Genomic DNA, 11,473 nt, shown 5'->3' with positions numbered 1-11,473 from the left:
TCTATCAATTCAACTCATTTGGAGCTTTCTTTTTCTGTCTCGATAAATTGAGCTACTTCGCCTCTCTCCTCTTATCTAAGAGTGGCTTTATCCCCTCCTGCCCTTACACAGTCTCGCCCTTCTCCTGTTTTTAATTTTTTTTGTTCAAATTGATGGATTGTTTTGATGGTCATAGGTTGCATGATTTAAATTAGATTTTGTTTTAAATTGATCCATGATCTTTCACCATTTTGGTCCTAGAAATGAACTTTAAATGAGCTTTCACATACTTAAATAAGCACAAATTGAAGTAGACTTGAGAAAAATGTTATGTAGGTAGAAAGTGCATAGTATGCTAGATACATATTTATACTTACATTTCTAATATATCTAAACCAAGGTTGCTAGCACGTCTTTTATATCTTTAGATTTTAAAACTTGAGGTGATTTCAGGGCAACTTTGTCCCAAGTTTCAAGCGGTCAAATTCTTTTGTTTATCATCTCAGGACATCTCGAGGCAAATTTGTCTCAAGTTTTAAAACTTTTTCCTTCTGTTTTTCATCCCGGGGCACTTGCTAAACTACACTCTTCCTAAGTTCATCCTTATATCTAATATTTCATTAATTCTAGAAGATTTCATTGTTGGTTGCTATTTATACATTTCGTTGTTGTATGAGTGATATGACTTTAGTTTTTATACTATTTTAGACCATGAAGAGTAGTAGTGGACAACATAGTGATATTAGCGCTAGTCCTAGTTTACAAAAATTAGGAATTTATGGATGTTTGAACTTTACAAACATTATAAATGAAAAAACAACAATACAAGCCGATAACCCAACCCTTATTTTACCGGTTGGGTTGGGTTGGGAATATAATTTGGGTTTTTGGGTTGCCAACCTAACCAACCCGAAAATTATGGGTTGATTGAGAAGGTCTCTTAACCCAATCCAATCCAACTTATTTAATCCTTGTTTGCAACTATGAGATTGGGTTGTGTTTTTCTCTTTGCAACGTAACAAATATCATGTACAATAATATTAAAGAACATTGTTGTAAACTTTATATCTATAGTACTTTTGGAATATTGTAAAGCTCTTTTTTTATTGTGTAATTTTAATGTTATGAAAACTTTTCATACTCATACCAAAAAACACTTTTCGTTCTTCTTCGGAGCCTAATGTATTGTAGCATTTGATATTAATTTATGACAGTGTATTTAGATTGTAATTATTTTAGTTTGAATTATAATAGACTAGAATAATAAAAGATATGATAGTTTGTGTTTGAAATTATAATAGACTATAAAAGTATATTATATGATATAATATAGTTTGTATTTGTATTTGAACTACAAATTATTTTAGTCTATATTATAATAATTTTATATTTACAGTGTATGTTATTTTAGTCTATATTTAGATTTCATTCTGTTTTTTTTCTTTTCTTTTCTTTTTTTTTTAAAACTTAGATTCTAAATCAAACAAAGCCGCCATCTATTGTCACTCCAACTCATGTCCCCATATTTCATGGGAAAATTGTTAGAAATAGCACATCTAAGATTTTATCCTACAAAACTAGCCAACTTTTTGAAAAGTTATTCAAGTCGTACTTATTTTTTGGTCCATCTCGAACGAGATCCCTATCGAGATTTAGTTTAAAATTTCATTTTTTTCTAACTTTGATTGTGTTGGGTCTTCTTTGCTATTTATGTAATAAAATCCAAATGTTATGTAATCATTTTCAAATATTTTTAAATTTAGAAATTATACTACCAAATATTATCCATGGAAAAATTCTGAAAAGATAAGTGATAAAATATTAAAATAAACAACAAATCAATTTAGAAAATAAATATAAATGGTAAAAAAGGTTTGCAGTTACTTTTATATAATATTTGAGAAATATTGAAAGAGGAAATTAGGGGAGAGGTAAGATTTGGTATAAACTTTAGAAAATTGCATATAATTTGAAAAAGAATTAAAAAAATTATGTAGATCTTGATGTTAGTAATGGATAAAATAAAATCGAAATTTTATATATATGAGCTTTCTCGCTGAAATGTCGAATAAAATTAACATTAATATTCTATATATATCAAACCTGGGAAATTGCCAAAAATAGGTTAAAAAAAGAGTTTTAAATGAATTTTGGGACAAGTTTTCAAAAGAAAGACTTTTAGGACAATTTGGGTGTGAATGGACAAAAATGCCCTTCCTTTCCTTTCCCTCTTCCACGTTTGGTTTCCCTCTCTCCACGATCGATTCCTTCTCTTTCGCGTATAGTTCCCTTTCCCTTCTTTTTTCTTTCGCGTAGAACACCTGAAGTAAAAAATAATAAAAAAAAAGTCGCTTCTCCGATACTTTGCTCTGCTCTAGTGTCGTTCGAAGATACTCCGACCATTCGTCTCTTGCCGTTCGTCGATCCTCTAGTGCATTTCGTCGCTCCTCCTTTTCGAACCATTCAATCAACTTTGAGCGTTTTCTCTTATTTCGGTGAGTTTCATCTCTAACTCATTTTCAATTTATTTGCTGTAAATATTTGGTTTAGGTATTTGTTGCGAGTTTCATCCGTAAATATTTGGTTTAGGCTATTTTGGAATGGAATTATTTGCTGTAAATTAGTTTAGTCAAAGTTTGATTTAGGTTCTTAGAAAGTTCAATGGGTAGTGAAAAATGAATTGAAGTAAAAGATTTAGTTTGCAAGAGTGCACTTGCAAGGAGTTTCAAGCGAGCAACTACCATGCTCACATGTCATTGCTGCAGCACGGGATCGCAATATAAATGTTTATAGATTATGTGCTAATTATTACACCAATGAATATTTGTTGGCAGCATATGCGGAGGCCGTCTACCTAGTTGGAAATCAGTCAGATTGGAAGACAAGCGAAGACTATGTACATATGATTGTTTTACTTCCGAAAATAGTCAAAAGAGTTGGTCGACCGAAGAAAAAAAGGATTCCAAGTGTTGGTGAAGCTCCGAAATTACAAAAGTATGGTTGATGTAAAGAAATAGGTCACAACAGATTATCGTGTACCGATACAATTTCATATACCGAGGAGTCGAGCATACAAAATTAGAAATTTCTCTACCAATGTACTAATTATGACACTAATTAATGAATGTTACTTTTCTTTTAGTTTGTTATTTATCTATCTGGATGTGTTTTCTTAATGATGTCTCCGAACATTCTTACTTTATGTGCTTCCAGATAGATGAAGAAGACGAAAATAACAACTGGCTTATTCATTTAGGAACACAAAAAACACACGTATTGACACAGATTTTAATTTGTTTAATATACAAACTGGTTTCACGATCATTTAAATATAACTAAACGATCGTTTCAATCGTTTAAAGTAACTAAACGATCGTTTAACGTAACTAAAAGATCGTTTAACATAACTAAACGATCGTTTAAAAGAACTAAACGATCGTTTAATTGTATTAAACGATCGTTTATATATTTCACACGACTATTCGTTTAGTTTGTAATTCTTTAATTTATATATTTTTTAATTCTTTACTACTCAGCTGCTTTAATTTATATATTTTTTAATTATTTGCTACACAGCTGCTTTCATGATCGTATATACATATTTAAAAGATCATTTTGACTTAATTAAGTGATCGTTTATATAAAGCACATTGATATCTAAAAGAATATTAAACGATTTCCTAAACATACAGGTGAAGAATATTAAGCGGTCGTTTATATGTATCACACTAATGTAGAAGATTCGTGCATATATCTTTAAGAGATCATTTAGTAAAGTCTAAACGATCTTCTTAATAAACATAAAAAATATTAAGCGATCGTTTACCAACAAGTAGTTTTGCAAACAAATATGATATTTGAATGTCATCAATTGACCATTCATAAACTACGTTTTCTCTAATTTATATAGTATCTATACTTGTGCATTATAGAGAAGAATCGATATATATTTTGCAACATACATGATATACAACTCCTACAAATCTCGCAACAAAGTTCAATACATAGGAGTGTTGGTCCATAATTGAAATGCCAATTGTTTTCTAAAGTAGGACATGTTTTCTTGACATAATGTATCTAAATCAAAATCAGCAGCTACGTACTCAAAATACTTAATGGTGAATACGCCACAATCACTATTATTTCGTTGTAGTGGAATGGAGTCGATAATGACAACTGGCCAAGGATGGGAAGGATTAATCTTGTACGCGGTGCCATCAATCGATGTCTATCATAATTGAAGCCTGAACAAAAAGGAACAAAAAGCATAAGAGACTGACTAAACATGTCATAACAGCAATACTAAACATGTCATAACAGCATGGTGAAAGTTAAAATAAATAGTAAAAGTTTGGAAGGTGCGAGATACATGCGAGATAAACCACGAGGGCCTAAGAGACTTAACAAAAATCAATAGAATCACTCCAAATGGATTAGCAGGGGTACCAATTTCATTTCGAAATAAATAGTGAAAGTTTGGAATGTGCGAGATGTGTGCGAGATAGGTGCGAGATACATGCGAGATAAACCATGAGGGCCTAAGAGACTTAACAAACATCAATAGAATCACTCCAAATAGATTAGCAAGGGTACCAATTTCATTTCGAAATAAATAGTGAAAGTTTGGAATGTGCGAGATGTGTGCGAGATAGGTGCGAGATACATGCGAGATAAACCATGAGGGCCTAAGAGACTTAACAAACATCAATAGAATCACTCCAAATAAATTAGCAAGGGTACCAATTTCATTTCGAAATAAATAGTGAAAGTTTGGAATGTGCGATATGTGTGCAAGATACGTCCGAGATACATGCAAGATAAACCATGATGGCCTAAGAGGCTTAACAAACATCCCAAATGGATTAGCAAGGGTACCAATTTCATTTCGAAATAAATAGTGAAAGTTTGGAATGTGCGAGATACGTGCGAGATACATGCGAGATACATGCGAGATAAACCATGAGGGCCTAAGAGACTTACTAAACATCAATAGAATCTCTCCAAATGGATTAGCAGGGGTACCAATTCATTTCGAAATAAATAGTGAAAGTTTGGAATGTGCGAGATATGTGCGAGATACGTGCGAGATACATGCGAGATAAACCATGAGGGCCTAAGAGACTTACTAAACATCAATAGAATCACTCCAAATGGATTAGCAGGGGTACCAATTTCATTTCGAAATAAATAGTGAAAGTTTGGAATGTGTGAGATGTGTGCGAGATACGTGCGAGATGTGTGCAAGATACGTGCGAGATAAACCATGAGGGCCTAAGAGACTTACTAAACATGCATAGAATCACTCTAAATGGATTATGAGGTGTACTAATTTGATTTTAAAATAAATAGTGAAAGTTTGGAAGGTACGAGATATGTGCGAGATAAACCATGAGGGGCTAATACAAACTAAACATGCATAGAACAATACAAACTAATGCATATAAACATGCATAGAATCACTCCAAATGGATTAAAGTGAAAGTGATCAAAGTGAAAGCCAGAGTGGTTTGAGAAGCATCCATAGCGGCATGAAATTGCTCACAATATAAAACAATAATGCACAATAGATAGAAAGCAATGTAAAAAAAAAAAACTCACTGCTAAATAAAAGAGCTTCAATTTCACTTCTAAGAGGTAGCCAATTCATATTTAAAGAAGGGATCCCAAGAAAAAGAAGCAAAATGACAACTATATTTAACTTCAATTCATTTCACTACCCATTTAACTTTCTAAGAACCTAAACCAAACTTTGACTAAACTAATTTCCAGCAAATAAGTCGATTCCAAAAAAGCCTAAACCAGACGGATGAAACTCACAACAAATACCTAAACCAAACATTTACAGAAAATAAATTAAAAATGGGTTAGAGATAAAACTCACTGAAATAAGAGAAAAGGCTCAAAGTTGATTGAATGGTTCGAAAAGGAGAAGCGACGAAATGCAATGGAGGACCGACGAACGGCAAGTGATGAACGATCGAAGTATCTTCGAAGAGCAGAGTGTAGGAATAGAGCGGAAAATTTCAAAAGCCAACAAAAGGCGATTTTTTTTTTTTACTTAAGGTGTTCTACGCAAAAGAGAAGGGAAAGGGAAACAACTCTACGCGAAAGAGAAGGGAAAGCGAAAGCTGAAAGTTTTTACGTGGAAGAGAAGGGAAAGGGAAAGAGAAATTAATGAAGGGCATTTTTGTACATTCACACTTAAATTGTCCTAAAACTCTTTATTTTCAAAAACTATCTCAAAAGTCATTTAACCCTCCTTTTTTAAGCTATTTTTGGTAATTTCCCTAAACTTTTTAGGCCTATTTGTGTTTTTGGTCCAATTTTGGGTAAGTCCGGTCTGTTTTTTGAATTCAGCTGGTCATTTAGTTATAAATCAACAATAGAAGTTGTAAGAATAATTCGAATAACCCGACAATTCAGATTACCCAACCCATATTTTGATTTTTTTCGGATTGGAGAGTTGAAAAATTCAGATCAACCCAACCCAACCCATATATATATATATATATTAATATTTGAAATTTTGAATGTACAATAATTTTGAATTTTCTTTTTAAACGAACAATTTTGAACTTTACAAACATTAGAATTTAGAAATGAAAAAAAAATATATAATACAACCCGACAACCTGATCCATATTTTATGGGTTGGGTTTGGAAACTTAATTCGGAGTTGTCAACCCAACCAACTTGAAAATATAGATTATCGTCCATTTATTTATTTATTAGGTATGAAAATAGTTTCAATTTTATTTTGAATTCATTAAAATTTCTCATTTCAATATTTTGCATAAATAAAGTAAAAATCATAATATTTATATTATTATTTGAATCGGTTGTAAATAAAGACAAGTGGTTAGAGACATGGAAGTAAAATGGGATGGGGAAGCCTCAGTGATCAATGTCTGTTGGCAGTTTTGTAGTGAGAAAAATTGGCACGTGCAAACTGACATGCGTTCATACCTAATTTCCCAAACTACCCCTGAATGAGCCGTTGGAAGCGATCTTTGACCCTTTTTATTTATTTATTTTAACTTTTTCAAAGTCTTTACGGAAATTTGAAGGAAGCATGTTTTTACTTTATGAGAAGTTCCTATGTTTGTTATTATTACGAGAAGGAAATCAAATATGAAAAATTATTGTGTTTATAAAATTTGGCTTTTCTTTTCTTTTCTTTTTTTTTCTTTTGTTGTTTATCCTCGTCAATTTTATTTGGTTTATTCAAATTGTATTTTTTAAATTGTTTATTTGCTTTTAATATGATTTAAGGTTGTAGTTTTAAATTTTTATGTCCTATAAAGTTAAAATTTTATTTTGTTGTTATATGAAATTGGGTTAGTTGTTCTTATTTTGATTTTTAAATGGGTTGCTTGTGACTTTATAGGATCTTTAAATTGTGTTTGATTTGCTTGTGTACCTTATTGGAATTGAGGTTTTAACTAAGATGCATGGAAATTGATCCTTCTTTCCTCTTGATTGTCGAGTTGGACTTGAACAAGATTGTCAATTTGATCAATTGGGTTGGTCATTTTATTTTTATCAGATGAGATTGAGGCTTTGTCCCAAAAGTGAGAGTGAACTCTTTCTTTAAATGTTTTCGATTGTTGTAATAGAATTACTCATTGTCTCGCTTGACATGACTATTCATGGACAAGCTTTTATGTATATTTTTGCGGTAGCTCCTTCTTTTGGCTTGAAATAATTGGTTATTTGATGGGCTTTTGTTGCATTAGTTTTCTCAGTGATGAGGATGTTATATTGTTTTTTGGTTCTTGATGCTACACATCGTTTGTTCAAAAGAAAAAAAAAACGAATGTCTTTTGTGCATTGCATTTCATTCCATCTCTTCAAGCCTTGTTCCTTTTTTATGGACCTTTTATACGGTTTCTAAATCTCCTATTAGTCTAAATTCATTTGCGATGTTCTTAACATAGTTCGGTAGAATACTTGGACGAGTGCTAAGACTTATGGTGAAAGATGATGGTTTAGATTGTTCAAAACCAATTGTGTTAATTTCTTTGATCGTCGTCTAATTTTCTTTTCAAGTGATGTTGACCACCTAAATTGATTAGTCGATGTTGATGTCAAAATATGAATGAGAAAAACACTCATTTTATCTTTTGTATGACAATAATGATAAATTTGTAATTTGAAGAATTCTGTGATCTACAATATGAAAAATTTTGACCAAGTTTCACCATTTTCTTGGTTGAATAGTTTGCAAACTCCGTAAAGTCAATTATGTTCTTTAAATCACCCATAGCAGTTGTTATATTATTACAAAGTTAATAATAATGAGTGTTCTATGGTTTTGTGCAATGCAATATCGTAAGTTGGTGAGACTACTAGTTAAGTCAAGCAAATTAATCGATTGGTGAGTGTTACGTTGTTAGGATATGACGATGTTTGCCAGCCCTCGCATACTCTTTTTGAGAGCTAGGTTAGGTGTCGTTAAGGAGCCTCAGAAGGGGGTGTGATAGTTAAATCTTAATATAGGAATAAAGTGAAGAACGTCGTAGTCTTCATATTATGTTGGTATTCTAGTTCACTTAATTATACAATGAGTACAAAGATAATAATACAACTTTCATGGATAAATAAATCAAGAGATCGATAGAAATAAAACGTAGCAAAAACATAAAAATAAAAGACAGAGAATAGCGAGAATAAAAATATCCTAAGAAATTGATTTCGCGTATTAAACTAATGAGATCTAATCAATTAAACAACCAAGATGAATCATTTGGATATTCCATACAAAGATATAAAACTAGCATCCTAAAATAGTTTTTAGCAACATGCAAGATATTAAAAACTCTTCTTTTAACAACCTGTAAAGCGACTCTAATATTCATTCTTCTATGAAAGGACTCTTCAATTATATAATTAAGTTATAGTTTAGATTTCCTCTCACAAGCGTAAACTTAGACCAATTAAACAAAAAGAATCGATGAGTAGATGTAAGTATTTAGCACATAAGAACGTAAGTGAAATAAAAACATTCAATCAAGGTAAAAAATAATTAAACCATAAGATTTAATGACTAAATCAAGTCATAAAACAAAGAGTTTGTTTAGCCCATTATCCTCACTGATATACAAAATTTAAATTCGTGAAAGAATAAGCTGAAAACAAAACCTATAATAAAAAGGGAAGATAAGAAAATCATTTGTCACGTGTCAATTCTTGCTCTTGCTATAGTCTCCATATTCACGAGCTTTGAATATTTTTCATTGTTTTCAAAAGTCTCCTGAAACTCTGGAGAATGTGTATAGATCAAAATATGAGTGTTTTTTCAGCTCTAAAAAACTTCTCCTAAAGTAAGATGAAATAGGGAATGTATATATATAGTAAAAGATATCACAATATCAAGATGCTCGAGCAAACATTTTTCAACATTGTCCTACTTTTTCAAACCCTTTCAATCTAATGTTTTCAATGTTTGAAGCCTTAATGTTTCTTAGCATTTTTGACGTTCTAATAGCGTCTTGTTACCTCAATTTTTTTTTGACTTGTTTAGTATATTTTAGTGTCCAATGGGTCACTTGTTGTTTTTGCTTTATTTATTTATTTATTTATATTTCAGTGTTTAATGCGTCACGTGTTTTTTTTATTTACTTTATTTTAAATCTTCAAATTATCCTATTTATTTTTAATTAATTTTTTTAGAATATTTTTCTATTTCTAGTCTCAAATATTATTTCCTTCATAAAAACAAAAACTATTAGATTATAGATGAAAGGACCATGAACCTAACCTAAAATATTTGATCCATATTTTAGCTTATTTTAGGAAAAGAAATCATAAGTAAAATAAAATAAAAAATCACACTCTTCAATTGACTTAAAGGAGCACAAATAATTTGTCAAATTCTTCCAACTACTACAAGATTATATGGTTTTAACTATGCCTAGCTAACCACCTTTTTTTAATGCCTCAAAACTACTTTTTCATTTTTCTTCATTGCATGGTTATTTGTTTAATACACTTGCTCATTTTAATGACAGCATGGTTTACTTTCCATATATAAACATATATATATATATATATACATAGATACACATATGGTCTTTTGAACATAGGATTCCACTTCAAATTCTATTCCCACACACAAATTAAAGATGCAATATATATATTCCCCTCTTTACTTTTGACTTATATCAACTTATTTATAAAAACTTGCACTGAACTCAACTAACAAATCAGATGAAAACTCATTTCATAAAATATTTGAATGATACCCAAATATGTACATATATATACGGTATGTACATATGTATTATATATAGTATTAGTCACTATTTGATCAATATTACTCGGTTAATTAAAAGATTATAGGTTAAAAACAAAAAGAAAATGTTCGAATCTAACTACCAAATTAAATGGATAAAAAAACTGCTAAAAATGTTTAAACTAATTAAAATGATGCAAACTACCATAAAATTTTTAAACTAACTTTGAAAAAAGGACTTAGATAAGACTGGATAGACAAAAAAATGGTATTTAGGGACAGAACTAAATAATGTCTCTAATGTTCTACTTTTGTTACATTTTTTATACACAAAAACTTTATTTGATCGCTAAACCTACGATGATTCGAATGGAATCGCTAAACTTTCATAATTAAAATAGTCAATTTATTTAGTAGTGCGAAATAGTTACCATAACAATAAACATTATCGATTGATCATACATATTTTCCTATTCTAATATAGTTTTAAGACATGTAGAACCTAACCTAATCAAGATATCAAATTAAATAAATCAGTCAAATTTAAGTTTTAAAAGGATGAAAACGTTAGAAAAATGTAAGTTTGAACTTTTTATCATTTTTTTTATTTTGACCTAAAATTTTTAAACTTATTTATAACTTTTTCCTTTAGAATAATTAATAAAAATTAATTAAAAGACCAATTTTAGTCCTTAAAAGTTGAAATTCATTAAATTTTGTTGATGTACATCAAAAATTATTTCCATCCTTAACCTTTATTTCTCTTAAACCAATAAATGCTATATTTTGAAATACACACACATTAATATACTAACATGAGTATGCATTAAAGTCCCATAAATTACCCCACAATCAAGTGTAAATTATATATGTATTATGTATATATAGACCAAAATAACCATTATTTTCTAACACAAAAAACTAAATACACACATTTAAAGAAGTTTGAAGAATGGAAAACAAAAGAAACCTCATAATTTATAAACTAAAACCGAAAAACAAAGAGTAAAAAAAAAAAAAAAAGAAATAAAGAGAAAATAAAATTTGTAATAAATATCTATAACTCAATTTACAATTGAAAAAAATAAAATTTAAACTAAATATTATGTTTTTAAATATTAATCATTTTTATGTTTTACATTAAAAAAAAAGAAAGAAAAGAAAAGAAAAGAAAATAGTAACGGATAGATTTTAGGGAATAGAAAAGTATTAAAATAAAGAAAGAAAGAAGAATCCAATTCATGTTGTCAATGTTTTTTT

Source organism: Cucumis melo, chromosome 1, assembly GCF_025177605.1.
Source record: "Cucumis melo cultivar AY chromosome 1, USDA_Cmelo_AY_1.0, whole genome shotgun sequence".
Taxonomy (NCBI): Eukaryota; Viridiplantae; Streptophyta; class Magnoliopsida; order Cucurbitales; family Cucurbitaceae; genus Cucumis; species Cucumis melo.
This window is presented reverse-complemented; position numbering follows the sequence as displayed.